We start from the raw sequence: 15,860 nt of genomic DNA, 5'->3' as shown, positions 1-15,860 counted from the left end.
CATACAGACAATATCATCTTTTATCCTGTGCTTTAATTAACTTAGTCCCAATCAGGTCCATTTCATTCTTATCTCTAATTGAAGCCTGATCTCTTTTTCAGATTCTTTAGCAGTTGATGTATGGAGTAATGCTGACTTTCAGAGCTGCAGAACTGTTAGTATCAGCTATCACACAGATACCCAAAGTTTGAGGGAACTACCAAGTTAAACACATATAGCAGAGCATCTCAGAATATAGAAATAATAGCATAACAATTTTTATAACAATTTTTTACTCTAGGCTATGCTAAAGTAAAAAATAAATCCTAATATCTTGGTGGCTTGCTTAATACAGCAAAAGTTTATTTCTTGCTCAAAGTCTGACATGGATGAGGCAGCTCCTCATCTTGTAGCAAGGACTTCTAGAGCTCTGCTGTTCAATAGGTAGACACTAGCTACATACGGCTACTGAACACTCAAAGTCTGTCTATTTCAAATTGAAATGTGCCAAAAGTCTAAAGCACAGAGTGAATTATGGTGAATTTAGCAGACTTGATAAGAAAAAAGAATTACCTTATCAATAATTATTTTTATATTGATTACATGTGAAAGAATAAAATGGTGGATGTATTTGATTGAATAAAATATATTATTGAATGAACTTCACCCATTTCTTCTTCTTTTTTAATGTATTTTATTCTTTTATTTTGTTGTTGTTGTTGTTGTTTTTGTTTTTGGGTGCATGGTCCAGGAATTGAACCCAGGTCTCCTTCATCAAAGGCGAGCATTCTACCACTAAACCACCCATGCACCCACCTGTTTCTTCTTTCAATTCTTTTAAATGTGGCTACTAGAAAATTTCTAAATCGCTTATGTGGTGTGCATTATATTTCTATATAACGTGGAACATGCAGTTATCAAGATTGATTGGGCAGTGGAAAAGTAAGATAGAAGAGGTATTCCAGTGCTTAACTGTCAAAGTCTGTAAATAAAGCATTTCACTTCCCTCATGTTTCATTGGTCAAAACTAGTCAAATGGTCTATACCTAACTGCAAGGAGTCTGGGAAATGGATAGTTCATGAGTCTCAAATGTCTTTTACTCTACTTCACAATTGCTCATTACTCTCTTGCATTTGTCCTTTCCCATTCTCATTTACTTTTTTTTCTATTTCATTTCTTATGCTTTATCTGCTTCATCTTTACCTTCAAAATTCTCTTTTGCTTATTCTATATTATGAAATTTGGAATTTGGTTATTAAAAAATGTACAACAGAGTAATAAATTAATTTAGGGAGTAAATTAAGTGAAATTACTTAACCACATCATTATTGAAGGGTAAAATGTGAACATCTGTCATTTTTGGAGGTGAGTCATTAAGTTAATTATAAGCAGAGTACAGTAATGTTAAAAGAGATATTTTTGGTTTCAACTTTATACCTTTGATAGTCTACATCATAAGGTCCATTTCCTTTCCCTTCATTCATTTTCCAGGAGAAGTACAAAAATGCATTTTCTCTTAGATAATCCACTAGGAAAAAATTTCCAGCTTCTACCTGTGTAGTACAACTCAAATCATAATCTAATATTCTGCTTATTTTCCTATTGCAATATGTCCTACATTTACTTTCAAGCAGAGCTCCTTGTCCACTGAGAACTAACTGAACATGGCCTGAGGCTGTTCAAAGTCCCCACTCTCTCCACCTCACCTACTTTTTGGAAATTCCTGTTTACATTTTCATGGAACTCCTAATTCAGGATGTCTCTTTGCTACCTTAGCTCCACTCTAACTAGTTTCTAAAACAACAAAAATTACAAATTTAGAAATGTTACTGAAGACCTGAGAGAGTCACAGAAGGGGTAGAAAGTTAATCTACATCTTGCTAGCTCCCTCTACATGTGCTTCCTTCTTCTCAATAACCACATTGTTCCTGTGGAAGATTCTTCTCTGTGTCCTGTCTTCTTGGAAGAGTAGCACCATATGTCCTTCTCGTCTAGAATACTACATATAACCATCACAGAAAACAATTTTCAGTAAATTATGAATACATTATTCTCCATTCAGTTGCCACACCATTTAGGTCCTAAAAAGTACATGCTGAACTGTGATATTTGACTTTTCATGTATAATCAATTTAGGATCATGGACAACGGCTGAAGGCATCGTATTTTAAGTTTTCTCATATGGTTATTAGGTTTAAAAAGGAGATGAATATCATCAGAGACTGCTGAAAAATTCAAAGAATAAAAGGAATGGTAGAACTAAAAGAGGAAGGAAATAATTCTGATTAACGTCACACTTACAGATACATATCCGAGAAATCCAAGAGTTTAGGATAAGAGGTGAGTAACACAGGAGACTAAATTTCATATGATGAACTTTATTTTCACTTATTCTACTTCCCTCTTTTTAAAACTTAACTTTGAAAATTTTCTTTGTCTCATTTTAGCATGAAGGCCTCAATTATTTTTGTATAAACAACTTGAAAAGGAGAAGTGATTCAGAAAAGCAAGGAGCTGAGACAAAACAAAGATCAGATTGCAGATTCAATTAACCTATTAAAAATGTTAGGATCCACAACATCTGCTCTAGTTCAACTCCTAGGTTTTCTTTTACAATGTCCTGCTCACTGTTCTACTGCATAAGCTCCCATTATAGAGCCACAAGGCTTTACTGACTAATTAATGGGGCCAGTGAGGTGTGGAATGGGTTAGGAGTTGCTATAATATCGCATTATGTTGCCGTTCTGCCCCATTATCCAAACTGCCTAGGGCAATGTGCTGCGTATAATGCTCTTATGCCCTGAATGAAGAGACAGCTTAATTCTAGAGATCCTTTAAAACTCACAGGGAGAATATTCTAGAAATAAGGTATTATGTACAAATAAAGACTCCTCAGTTGCTACACTTAATATCTCCAAATGCTAAGCAATAGTTACAATTATCAAATTAAAGTGCTGAGATAGTAGAGGGGCCTTGGATGGTCTCTGGGGGCATTTGAAGAGACTTTCATTTGAAGATGCAGGTGAGATCAACCTGCAGATTTCATTTTACCTGTGCGCTCAGGAAAAGTCCTTTCATTCTTGGTCAGAGTTAGGGTTGTCAGGGACCTGATGCTGGGGTATAGAACCCTGCCGCAGGACAGGTACATATTCCTCTTATACCTGACTCAACCCTTCAGACTACTTCCTTGGCATCCACTTTACTATTTCCTCATAGCAAATATATACCTATTCCTATCTTCCTTTTATACAGAGTCTTTAAAATTCACTGGAAACCCTGGGAACTGTGAAATTCCAGGGGAAAAGCTACAAGCCAACCCATTCAGCTATGGAGGTACAGACCATTAGCTGAATTCGCTCTTTTAAATTAAAAACAATATTACTAAAACAATAACATCAACAATACTAGTACCCCGAAAAAAAGCAGCAGCTTATTTTACACGTACTGGGTATTATGGTAAAGAAGCTTTTACATTCATTTTAGCAATATTCCTCCTTGTAGTTAAATGATTGGGAACTTATTTGTTTCATAATTCTCTCTCCTATTAGATGGTTAAACTCTTGAGGGAAAGGACCTAGTCTCTCTTGAATGTCATGTCAAGCCCTAGACTTAGTAGAGATGATACTTATTAGATTTGCTACAAATTTTGGTTGTAAGAGTGGGTAAGCCCCAAGTTTTCCTAACTGTGATGATCTGGTATCCTTTCTCATCTTTCAGTTATGGCTACTTAGCACCATTTGAGTCTGTTCCTATAGCCTTGTTACTGCTGGAGCTTGGGTGTGCCTTGGTACATTCCTGTGATCTGAGGCTGGCCCATCAAGAAGTGGCACACTTGCCTTTCATAAAGTCTTTTTAGATAATCATAACAGGAAGCCAGGGGATACAGAATTGAAGCCCAAGGCATTCTCTTTGCTAAATTATCTTGGGGTGCTTAACTTCTCTGAACCTGTTTCCTCAGTGAAGAAAATGTGATGAAAATGCCAACTCAACTTGGGTTTTTTCTGAGATGGAATGGGAAAACAATCATGGTCATGCATGCCATATAGAACAAATTTGATTCATGCTAAATCTGATCTCAAAAATATAAACAATTGTCAAGTACAACTCAGATGCATAAATTAAGTGTTTTTCTCAAGCCCTGACCCTGGCAGCAAGTTTTTAAGACTTCCAGCTGAGCCACCTATTTCGTAGCTCACCCACACACAACTCAAGTGCACTTTTCTTAATATTTCTGCCCTGAGACTATTACAGCAGCTTGTAGCACTGAAATGGCCAAGTCATCTTTCGGCAGTGTTATGAAGCAGGGCAAAAGATGAAGTACATAATCTGCAATCTGTGAGTGTCTAGGAATCTTGCAACTTTAGAATGGAGTAGACTTTAGAATCCCTTGACTCTCTACTCAAGCTATCTTTCTCGATCTAGAAGTCTTTGAAGAGCCAGGTCACCTGATTTATCTGGTCACATTATGCAAAATTTGTCAGGAAGAGTCAAGGACATGTCTTCCTCAGGCTTCCCCAGGTATAGCCAAAAAGTGCAGTATCAACAGAAGCCACAAGAAAATGGATACAATCATAGAAATCATAGGAAAGTGACCATGGTATCTTCAAAAAATATCAGTCTTTCAAATGTTATTGAGACAATTTCCTACTTTCTCAATTACAAAATAACAGGGAAAAGCGATTCTGGGAATTCTCTAATTTGACCAATGATTCTTCTGCAATCTGTAAGGATTTACTAGTTTTCACATCTCAACCTACTTAAGGATCTAAATATAAGAAAAGGACAGTGTGTGGTGGACACACTTTTAAGTGAATGAGTCTCAGTTTGATTATACAAAGTATAGCAATATTCTCAAAACTTGTCTATTCCACTCAGATTCAGGTAGTGTCAAAGGTATTTTCTCCTTTTATGAAATACTGCCATAGACGATTCAATTTTCCAATTATTTTCCGTCATGCCACATTCATTTCCAGTAGATGCCTGCTTCCTTCAGCTCTATTAAATAATGCCTTCATTTTAAGATCTTGGTTAACTGCTTCATTTTTCTCGACTATTCTTCTTACTAATTGCTATCTGACCTCCATGAGAAAGGTTGGAAACCTGTTCACCACCTTCTATTGCATCTGGCAATAGAATAGCTGTGAGGCTGTTCTTTGAATAAAAGTAATTAACATCTGTGCAGAATTTATTTTTATTTACAGAGTTTTGAGACATTAATAAATGTTATAAAATCCCTAACAGGTAAGTAACTATAATTCTCACACTTTTTCCAGAGGAAGAAACTGAGACATGCCTGGGATAAGTAGCATATGTCTACGTTTCTACTAAGGAAGGCAAGGAGAGAACCTGGACCTGGGACACAGTCCCTGCTCTATGCCTGCCACCAGTAAGCTGTTCTGTCTCACCAAAGTGTTCACAGCATTACACTTGAGAGCCTCCTGAACGGCTAAAAATTCTTAGTTTGGTTCTTATAGTGCAGATCTTACATAGAATCTGATAAGAATGGCAATTTTCTGGGACATCAGTCAGATGGGAAAATGAGTCTGTATTTCCTCTGGAGACCTCTAGGGCAAATATGTCCCCTGTGGAGAAAGGTGAAATGAAGACACATAGGATGCTCTTCAACCAACCTTCTTCCTCTTATCATTGCTGGATGAACACTACTCTCCTCTAAGTTTTCTACCTTAGACTTTAATAAAAAGTTAGGGGAAAATAATTGACTATTAAATATTTTCACTTCAGGTCTCAAATCATAATGGATTAAAAATAGAATTAGTATTAAAATTTGAATATTTCAAAATTGTGTTTAATTTACAAGGTATTGCTTCCCACAGGATACATAAGGTATCCTTTTGCATTATCCCTTTGTAACAATGGGTTTTTTCTTTTCAAAAATAAAATTAAAATTTTTTTTCCAGAAACATCCCCTATTTTTATTTACGTATGTTTTTAGAACTTTTAATTTTTAAATACTTTCAAAATTGCAAAAAAAAAAAAAAGGACCTTACAAAAAATAATACAAATCCTATATGGAAAACTTCACCATACCCATAATCCTCCAGACACCCAGATACCCTTATTTAAACATTTTGCCACATTTGCCATATCATTCTCTCTACCCATCTATCTATCCGTGTATATATATCTATCAATCCGATTTCTAAACACTTAGGTGTAGGTTGTATAAGTCACACTCCTTGAACACTTAATACCGCCATGCACATTTCCTAAGAATAAGAATATTCACTTATGTAACCACCTTATGTGCAGTTACCAAGTTCAAGAAATTTAACACTGATATAAGGCTTACATTTTTTTTCACCTGCCTGATAAATATTCTTTTGATCCTTTTCTCCCATGCTAGATCCTGTGGTTATTTGGAGCTGTGTATCCCAGAAAACATGTTGTTAAACTTATAAACCCATTGGAAGTGACCCAACTCAATCAGGATGGGTCTTAATCTTTTTACTGGAGTCCTTAATAAGCAGAATGAAACTCTGACAGATGGAAAGCCAAAGAGGGGGCAGCCAGAGTCTGAATATCAATGGAACACAGAGGAGAAAGGAAAGACTTGGTGACGAAGTCACGTGCCTTGCCATGTGAAAAGCCAAAGACCAGGGATCTCCAGCAGCCAGCCCCAGAACACCACAGTGGTCAAGGAGAAAGCCTGGCCTTGATGATGACTTGATCTGGATATTTTCCAGTCCTCAAACCCTGAGTTCATAAATTCCTATTTTTTAAGCCTACCCACTGAGCAGCCAAGAAAACTAAAAAAAATCCCATTCAGGATCATATATTGCATTTAATTGCCACTGTCTCTTTAGCTGCTCTCAAAAAAAAAAAAAAATTATAGGCACATATCCACAACACAAACTTTTCTATCTCAACCACTTCCAAGCGTACCATTCCAAGGAATGGATTACATTCACAATGATGCATTACCCTCACCGCCTTCCATTATTAAAACTGTCTCATCTCTCCAAACAGAAACCACACCCATTAGACATTAACTCCCCATTCCCCCGCCACCCACCCCTGGCAACCCTCCTCTACTTGCTTTCATATTGTTTCCTTAGTAACCATGAGACATGAATTTAACATCATAAATCTGTAACAATCTCATTTGCTTTGATATCAACCTCAACAGGTTAGACAAACTGTGCTCCTAACCCCCTCTGCACCCCACCCCCACCTCTAGATAGCGCCAGTCACAAATTACATATTTATTCATTACGAGTCCTAAACCACTGATTTATCGTTATGTTTTATGCCTTTGCCCTTTAGATTCTGTAGGAAGTAAAAAATAAGAGTTACAAATCAAAAACACATTTATATTTGCCCATGTCCTTACCTCACCAGTGACCTTTATTTCTTCCGAGGCTTCCGTCCGTTTCTCGAGTCTCCGGTAGGACGGAGCTACCGGATGAACTCCCTCAGCTTTTGTTTTTCAGGGACTGTCTTAATCTCCCTCTCATTTTTGAAAGACAGTTTTGCTGGATATAGAATTCTTTGGTTCCTTTTAGTAATTTGTATCCCTCTATTGATATCCTCTGTGCTCGTCTACCATTTTCCTGATGTCCCGTAGTTCTTTTCCAATTTCTCAGGGGTCAGGGGGTGGGGGTCGGTCCAGTCAGCCTGCTCCGAAATTTATAAAGCTTCTAAGTTGTTTTAATTTAGTGCTCTCCCTGGTAATGGAGCCCTTTAATTGTTTTTTCTGAGGCTTTGAGTACGATGTCTCTGCCAGTTCTCGCTGTTCCCTCAAAGCTCCTGTGCGTGGGTAGCGCCGGGAAGCCTCTTCCTCCGCCATCTTGATTTCTAGTCTAGGGCGCATCGCCTGCGCTTATATTTAAGCTAACTTTTTTTTTTTTTTTGCATGGGCAGGCACCAGGAATCGAACCCGGGTCCTCTGGCATGCATTCTTGCCTGCTGAGCCACCGTGGTCCGCCCTAAACTAACATTTTTGACAGGAATTAAGAAGTACTCTCTGAGTACAAGTACATTGGCTTGTATACTTGTTGACTTATTGGAGACGTAATTTCTTAAAACCTTTCCATTTTTCCCTCATGATTTCCTAATTTATTTGTACCGGTCTGACATTTTACTCTAAATGAGAAAATGCAAATTATTTACCGGTCTTTTCCAAATTTTTGCCTGAAAAGAATACCGTTCATTTCAAACAAGAAAAAAAAAAAAAGCAAAAGTTTTTAGAAACACATGAGGTAAATAATTGCTCTCTCTAGCTGTGTTTATGGAGTTATGTGGTTAAGGAGCAATTTAACAATCTCTCTTGAGTCTGTACTGCCTTTCTCTCTTCTGAGGTGAGGCAGAATCAAGAACCCTGGGGCTGCAGCTTTTTCCCTCTGCAGTTCCACTGTTTAGTCTGCCTTGGTCTGGGTTAATTTGGAAGAGAAGTCATATTGATTCTACAAATTTGATTTTACCCTAGACTCCAGGTTTAAGAGGTAGGCAGTATTCTCACTTTGGATAAGAATATCTTCAGCCAAAATATTGGCTTATGAGATTTCTAAATCTATACTTAGTCCATTCGAACATCCGGCAGTCGGGTAAACTGGGCATATACTAATATACACTACCTTGCCCCCAAATTAAAACTGCAAGTATCCTGAGGAGGAAACGCATGGCATATTGCGGGAAGCCAGTAGCGAAGGACAGTCCCCAGGTACTAGTAAAATAAGACTTGAAACTACCACCATTTGCTAGGGAAGTCAGGGTCACACGTAGGGGCCATCTCCCAGCCCTCACCTCCCATCTCTCCCTTTTGAATTATATGCAGGTGTTTCGGCATGTTTCCATTCCACAGCCCAGGGAGACATTAAGTCTAATGGAATGGCTTGACTCTTCCTTAATCCAAAAGCTAAACGGAAACCAGAAGCAAGCAGTTCCAGCTGTTTTCCAGGGCAGGAACTCTCAGTGGCAAGGCCCCTTTCTCCTCCCTGGAGTATGTAAAATTCAGTTCTAGGGCAGCACAGATTGGTCTCTCCTCTCTGACAGGAAGTGGGGCACATGGAGCAGTTGGCTTTGCTGGGAGACCGATCACAGTGGGATCTCCTCACCTGCTTTTTTGGACCCTTTGTGCCATGTAAGTGATAAAGTGGTCATTTGTTGAAAGTTGCTGTTGTGCCTGAGCCTGTGATCCCATCACACCGTAACTTGCTTCACTCCATCTCTCCTTTCTCAGTGCTACAGCTTAACCTAAGTCATGCTTTTCTTCAATTTATTCTTCTTATTGTTCAAATTAATGTATGCAACCAGTATTTATATTTAGAGAAAATCTTCTAGAGTGCAAATGTTACAACATCATTCAAACAAATCTCTGTTTAACTTGTTCCTGGAGACCTCCAGTATACCTCTTAAACTTCCTACCGAAACTTTGGGGTTCATTTGGTCCTACGGTGCAAATATAATTTATTATTTTTTTTCTCAACTTTTTTTTGGGGGGTGGGGATTGGTGCATGGTCTGGGAATCAAACCCAGGTCTCCCACATGGAAGGCGAGCAGTCTACCACTGAACCACCCATGCACCCGCTTAAATGGTACTGATATAATTGTGTTTAGCTGAAAAAGGCATTTCACACTCCTGTAGGTTCGTGTGAAACTGTGGTTTCAAAGGAACATCCTTCTCTTTGTCTTCTGAATGAAATCCTGCTCTTCAAGATGCTACATCACTGTTATATCAGGGAGACATTTTCTACTTCTCCCCACAAATGATAGTTGTTCCTGTCCCTGTATCTCCTCTGTATTTCAAACAAATCTCACTTCGTTCATATAGCATTATACTATAAGAACATTAAGGGAAGAGACTACTGCTTTGTATGCAAGGCACATAATTGGTGCCCAGTAATTGTTTATTGAACTATTATTTCATCTTTACTGTGTAGTTCTCCCTCTGTAAATAATAGTGTTGTAATAAGTTATTAGATATTTCGAGGCTCAGTTATCTAATCCGAACAAAGACTGAAAATTACAATTCTTCACTTCACAAGGATAGTATGTAGATTAATTAGTCAATTCGAAGTGTTCTGAAAATGTAGAGTCCATTGCTCAGTTGTTAAGTTCTACCATGTAAGAGTAGCAATAAGGCTTTCTGAATGTCAGGAGTAAAGTTTCAGAGCCTGCTGCCACAAAAAATTGATAAGAAGGTGTGAGCTAGGTGTGAAGTTTTCTTTTAAATAATTTAATTTCTGAAACTTGATGCTGTTGGCTAGGAATTCAGTGAATAGAAAGAAGCAAGATCAAGGGGCAAATAAAGCGTTCAGAGTTCTATAGACCTGTGTGACTATATATTTATAGGCAGGTAGCATGTGTGCTAAATATATATTTTATGTGTATATGAAAATCATGATGCATGTATATATCTAAATATTTCATACATACACATATATATTACATATAATATGTGTATATGTGTATATAATATTTACATACACACATCTCTACATCTATCTGTCTATCTATCTGTCTGTGGTAGTTAGGTTCAGGTGTCAACTTGGCCAGATGAAGGTGCCTAGTTCTGTTGCTGTGGACATGAGCCAATGGTACCTGAACCTCATCTGTTGCTCATTATATCTGCTGTTGCCTAGGAGGCGTGCCTGCTGCAATGAATGATGTTTGATTTAATTGGCTGGTGCTTAAATGAGAGAGCTCAACGTAGCACAGCCCAAGCAGCTCAGTATACCTCATCTCAGCACTCAAACTCAGCCCAGGCCTTTAAAGATGCAGAAAGGAATCACCCCAGGGAAAGCTGTTGGAACCCAGAGGCCTGGAGAGAAGGCCAGCAGAGATCACCCTGTGCTTTCCATGTAGGAAAGAACCTCAGTTGAAATTTAGCTGCCTTTCTTCTGAAGAACTATAGTTAACTAAATAAATCCCCTTTTACTAAAAGCCAATCCGTCTCTGGTGTGTTGCATTCCAGCAGCTAGCAAACTAGAACTCTATCTATCATCTATCTAATCTATCATCTATCTAACCTATCAATCTAATATATCAGATCAAGTCCTGGTAAAACCATGAATTTAAGGAAGGCTTTAGGTCACAATTCCAGTTTATGACCACTGAAGTTTTGTATGCTCTTCTTTCAAGAAATGGGGCTTATCTTTCTGGCTTCAGAACCCATTGTATGCCAATAAATTCTTCATTGATTTTCAGTGAATTATTCTTTTATTGAATTAGTCAATCATTGGTAATACAGACATGGGTATGTGTAGCTTAAATTTGTATAAGGCTTTAAGACCTGTAAAATTCTTTAATGATTGGTTAGTTTTAAAAAAGGGGTTTGTTTGCAGAAGCATACAAATGGTACATGTTTACATTAAACAATTTATTCTTATATAAATAGTTTATAAAAATACACATTAATTTGCCAATATTTTGATGTTGTGCCAAGGTCTTTTGTTTCATGATGGATTCCCTGCTTTAAATTTCATCTTATTGCTCAAACTACATCTAAAATTCATTGTATCTAGTTTACGGATTCAATTAAAAGACTCTTATAAAGCCAGATAATTGTAGTTTTCTTTTCTTTTATATTTTTATGATCACCTGTACTTTTTTAGTTTTCTTAATACACCTGATTTGACTAAAAATTTTGATAAGTTTGCATCTATGAAATCCTTTCAAAGCACTCAACAGTTTGAAAAAACAGTTCTCTTTTTCTATGTATATTTCCATCAATTTATAAAATGATTGTTTAAGGTATGGAGTTATGATACCAAGGCCCAGGGCATAAAGAGACTGAAGAACCAGTCAGTAGGCAAATTGTACAAGCGTCTGAGACAGGAGCCTGCCACTCACAAGCATGATGGTATGACCTACAGAGAGATGGGAAAGCACTGGTAAATACAGTTTCTACTCTATTTCATAAAATATAAACGAATATCCAGTTAGATAAGCCTCATAAAAGTACACCCATTTGCTGAGATGGTAAGTGGTCAGACAAGTTCACATAGCTAATTAGTGAAGATTTTGCAGTAAGAGTACATATTTCCTGACTTCTTCTACAGAGCTTTTTATTAATTGAATACATTTTTCTTAAACATTTAATAGCATCAGATAGACTACACTATTTATATTTCCATAATAATATGCTGCTTTTCATTTTGCAGTAAGTGTCTGCTATAAAATTTAATTCAATATTAGTATCATTCTTCTAGCTGTTGGCCTTGAACCAAGGACAACTCCAGAACTCTCTCCCTCTGTGGTTTGTGAACTCCTGAATCTGGCCAAGGTACGCAAGAGCCAGGCAAAAGAATATCAGGTGAGTAGAAGTGAATATGGAGATGCTAAATGTAATGAAGATCATTCATGTGTATGTAAACATGAGAGGAGAGGACCTATAATGAGCACCTGCGAGAGTATTTCTACCTCTGAATCATCTGCCTGAATTTATTCGACTCACACTTCTTATGAACGAAGGACACCTCCACCCATTCCACCCTTTGGCACCCTACAAGAGTATTGAAAAACAATACTCTTCTAACTTTGACAAAGACTGTAAACCCTTCCACAGCAATGCAAGCTACAAAATGACTGCTTTTGGTCTATAATTCTTATAGTATTTATCATTATTGTATATATAGTATTTTATCACCAGTCAGATAATTTAAAAATAGTTTCAAATAGTGATACATTTTTATCATCTTCATGTCACTTAAAAGGAAAAAATATTCAAAATAATGCTGTGTCATGTCCAGATTTTTAAAGAAAAAGGGAAGAGATGGTATTAGACTGTTCATAGCTGTACTTGTTAAATGACTATGCCTTGAGTTGGAAGTGTCAGCAATCTCTGCTACATGCTTGTATTACTTCTCAGTATGGCTGTTTTCTTTCTCAAGAATAAACATTTGGGCAGGTCCACAGATTTTGGTTTACTCTATAGTTCCTCTGTCTTCACAAGAGACTAAGATAATTGACTTTTCACTTCTTAAAAAGTTATAACCATTTGTCTGGAATACACAGCTATAATATTTTCAATACAATGTTATAGGTGAGGCTAAAGGAGTTGCTGAAATTCATACTTTAAAAACAAATCATTGCTCCAATTCAAGAAAGAAATGTCTCAACAATTTACATTCAAGATAATGTTCTAGCCACAACTTGAAGACGTCTCTGAACTGTGAGTCTGTGATGCCATTGTTGTCAACAGGACTTTGAGTTTCAGGCTTAATTATTGGTTTCATTCCAGTGCCATGAGTCAGTAAGCTGAGTTGGCATTCCCTCAGTTGGCAGGTATAAAAAGTGAGAATTTCTGACAAGGCCCCAATCAGATAAGGAGCAAACTAACCAGCTAGCCATGCCAGGTCACCTTAAGTGGGAACAGAGAATGCTGTAATTGTCTAAATGTGAAGCTATCTGTATTATGATTAATATGTAAAAGCAATTTGAAGCTTTGAAATTTACTCTAGGCATCAAACAAAAGATGCCTAGATTACTCTAGTCATAGAGCAAAAGCTTTATTTATTAGGAAAAATTTGAAATGTAGTTTAAAGTACTTAGGTGATCTCATATACAAAAATGTTTTACATGACAGATTGAGGTGTTCCCTTCTCATACTTACACAAGAGTCAGGAACTGCATGAAGCTTTATTAAATATTTAAAGTCACAGACCACTCAGGCGTGGAAAGCAGTAACCCAAAGGAAATGGCAAAGGTGTGAAGCTTTTATTTGGGCTCTACTGTCTTTTTCTGTGATCCTTTCTTTGTACCCCTTCTCTTAGTATTCAGTCAGTGGTGGTGTGGAGAGTTCTGAGCGTGGAGTTAGAAGCACCACGTTTGGATCCTGCCACTCAAAATGTGATTGGCGGGGTGCAGGGTAGTTCAGTGGTAGAATTCTTGGCTGCTTTGCAGGGGACCTGGGTTCAGTTTCCAGCCCATGCACTTCCCAAAAACAAACAAACAAGCAAACAAAGAGAAAACAAACAAACAAAATTCAACAGATGGTACTGCAATAAATGGGATACTCACATGGCAAAAGATTGAAATGTGACCCCTGCCATACAGCATACAAAAAAAAAATGTGATTAGGCCTCCCTTCACAGAGCATGTGTAACTATTATGGCAAACAAGTACATAGTGCTTACTCTATGCAAGATATTAGTTTGAGAGATTTCATATATTAACTCATTTAATTCTTACAACCACCATGATGTAGGTAATATTATTACCCCACTGATGAGGAAACTGTGACTTAGGTGGATAAATTACTTGCCTGAGTTTGCATACCTGATAAGAACTGGAGCTGGTATACAGATACAGTCTTGCTCTAAGGCCCATATTCTTGAACATGATGCTCTGTGGGTTAATTGAACATAAAACATAAATATAAAAATACTGAATTGCAGCAAGCACTTGTAGCAGAGACTGTTAAATGCCTATTTAATAGCCGCTCAACCTTTTTTCCTTAGTAAGACTTTTCATTTTATTTGAGGATTTTTGGTGCCCAGTTAAAAGAGTATGTTTCCCTGAATCTTGCAGCTAGAGGAGAACTAAGAAATTTTACCAGAAGTTTTTAGGTGGGAAGTCCAGGAAAACTCCCAAAGGTGAGACAGATAACTATCATGTGATATTTTTGCCCAGTGCTCCTATTGTCAGCTTCCTACCAGGTTGTGATAGCTGGACCTCCAGCAGCCACCTTCGACTACAAAGAAAATGAGTATATGAACTATCTGCTAAAACTCAGGAAACAGAAAGCGTCCTTGATATCAAAGAAGCTGCCATCCCTCCCTATTTGGATTACTTCAACATTTTTTCAGTGATAGAGAAATTAATTTTTACCTTATTAAAGTCATTGTTATTTCTAGTCTTTTAGCAGGAACTACTATTAGTAACTAATTAAAAATTCAATTGATTTTTTTCTTTGGGATCAAAGGACACAGATTTTTTTCAATGTATTATTAATGTTAACTCCTGTGAGGAGGGATTGGGAAGAACACCTAAAGAATATACATGGTTCTACTCAAGTAGCTTATGCTCTTGCTGTGGAGATAAGATAAACAGATGAAACGACATTGAATTGCTTAATGGTATGATATAGATTTGATTTAGAGAAGAGAGCAACTCATAATGGCAGGAGTGGTAAGGGAAGGCTTCCTATAGGAAGTGGGACTTGGGCCCTGATTTGGAGGATGGGAAGGGTTTGAACAAAAAGGACAAGAAGACAGGTGGGCTATTCTAGAGAAGATGAGAGGTATTAGTAAATTATAGAAATGTTTCATGGGGCTAGGAAGAAACCAGTGTGGTTAGAAAAGAGTGCTGTATGAAACAATACATTCAAAAGCTCCTAGCATTGTGCCTGACACATGCCTTTGTTTCTTTATCATATTGGTTTAGAATATTTCAACAGCCATTGAATTAATATTCCAGATTCTTACCTCTTCCACCCTCAAAATTATTAACTATATTGCTCCTAATGCAGTTTTTTTCTAAATTGCAAATTTCATATTGCTGTTAAAATTAATAATTAAATTTCTGTTGCAAGCTCCTTATCTTGGTTTAGCAAGTTGGTCTCTGTTTACCTCTGAAAATATCTCCTCTCTCCATCTGCTTCTTCTAATAAAAAAATGAACTTGTAACTTAACAACATGCATGCTGTTTTTAAAAATTACGCCTTTGAACATGCTCTGACTTCTTCTTGTAATGTCTTTGTCTCCATGCCAACCAAATGGACACCTTTGTCTTTCAAATTCCATTTCAGATATCACCTCTTTTCTCCCACTCAAAGCTAGCCTATGCTTTATGTGTGTTTGTGTGTGTGTGTATATATATATAATTGAATATATTATAAACCTTAAACAGTTTTGAGGTTTCTTTAAGAAATATATGCCATAGGATACAAATAAATGAATGGGAAAATTTATTCAAAAAT

At 37.1% G+C, this 15,860-nt stretch overlaps 1 protein-coding gene and 1 long non-coding RNA gene across 2 annotated transcripts in view; both read right to left on the bottom strand.

The window, feature by feature from the left end:
* MAP2 (microtubule associated protein 2) overlaps positions 1-7,787 on the bottom strand; it is a 331,538-nt gene extending 323,751 nt beyond the window's left edge. Inside the window, exon 1 of the mRNA XM_077154924.1 lies at positions 7,332-7,787. The gene's annotated coding sequence lies outside the window, so the exon portion shown is untranslated. The remainder of the gene's footprint in view (positions 1-7,331) is intronic.
* Positions 7,788-11,650: 3,863 nt separating this feature from the next.
* On the bottom strand, positions 11,651-15,621 carry LOC143676522 (uncharacterized). Its single transcript, XR_013172144.1, has 3 exons — positions 15,511-15,621; positions 14,219-14,287; positions 11,651-11,808 (listed from the first exon to the last, which is right to left on the bottom strand). It is a non-coding gene; the product is annotated as an uncharacterized LOC143676522 (long non-coding RNA).
* Between the last annotated feature and the right edge of the window lie 239 nt (positions 15,622-15,860).

Source organism: Tamandua tetradactyla, chromosome 3 (genome assembly GCF_023851605.1).
Source record: "Tamandua tetradactyla isolate mTamTet1 chromosome 3, mTamTet1.pri, whole genome shotgun sequence".
NCBI lineage: Eukaryota > Metazoa > Chordata > Mammalia > Pilosa > Myrmecophagidae > Tamandua > Tamandua tetradactyla.
This window is presented reverse-complemented; position numbering and strand designations above follow the sequence as displayed.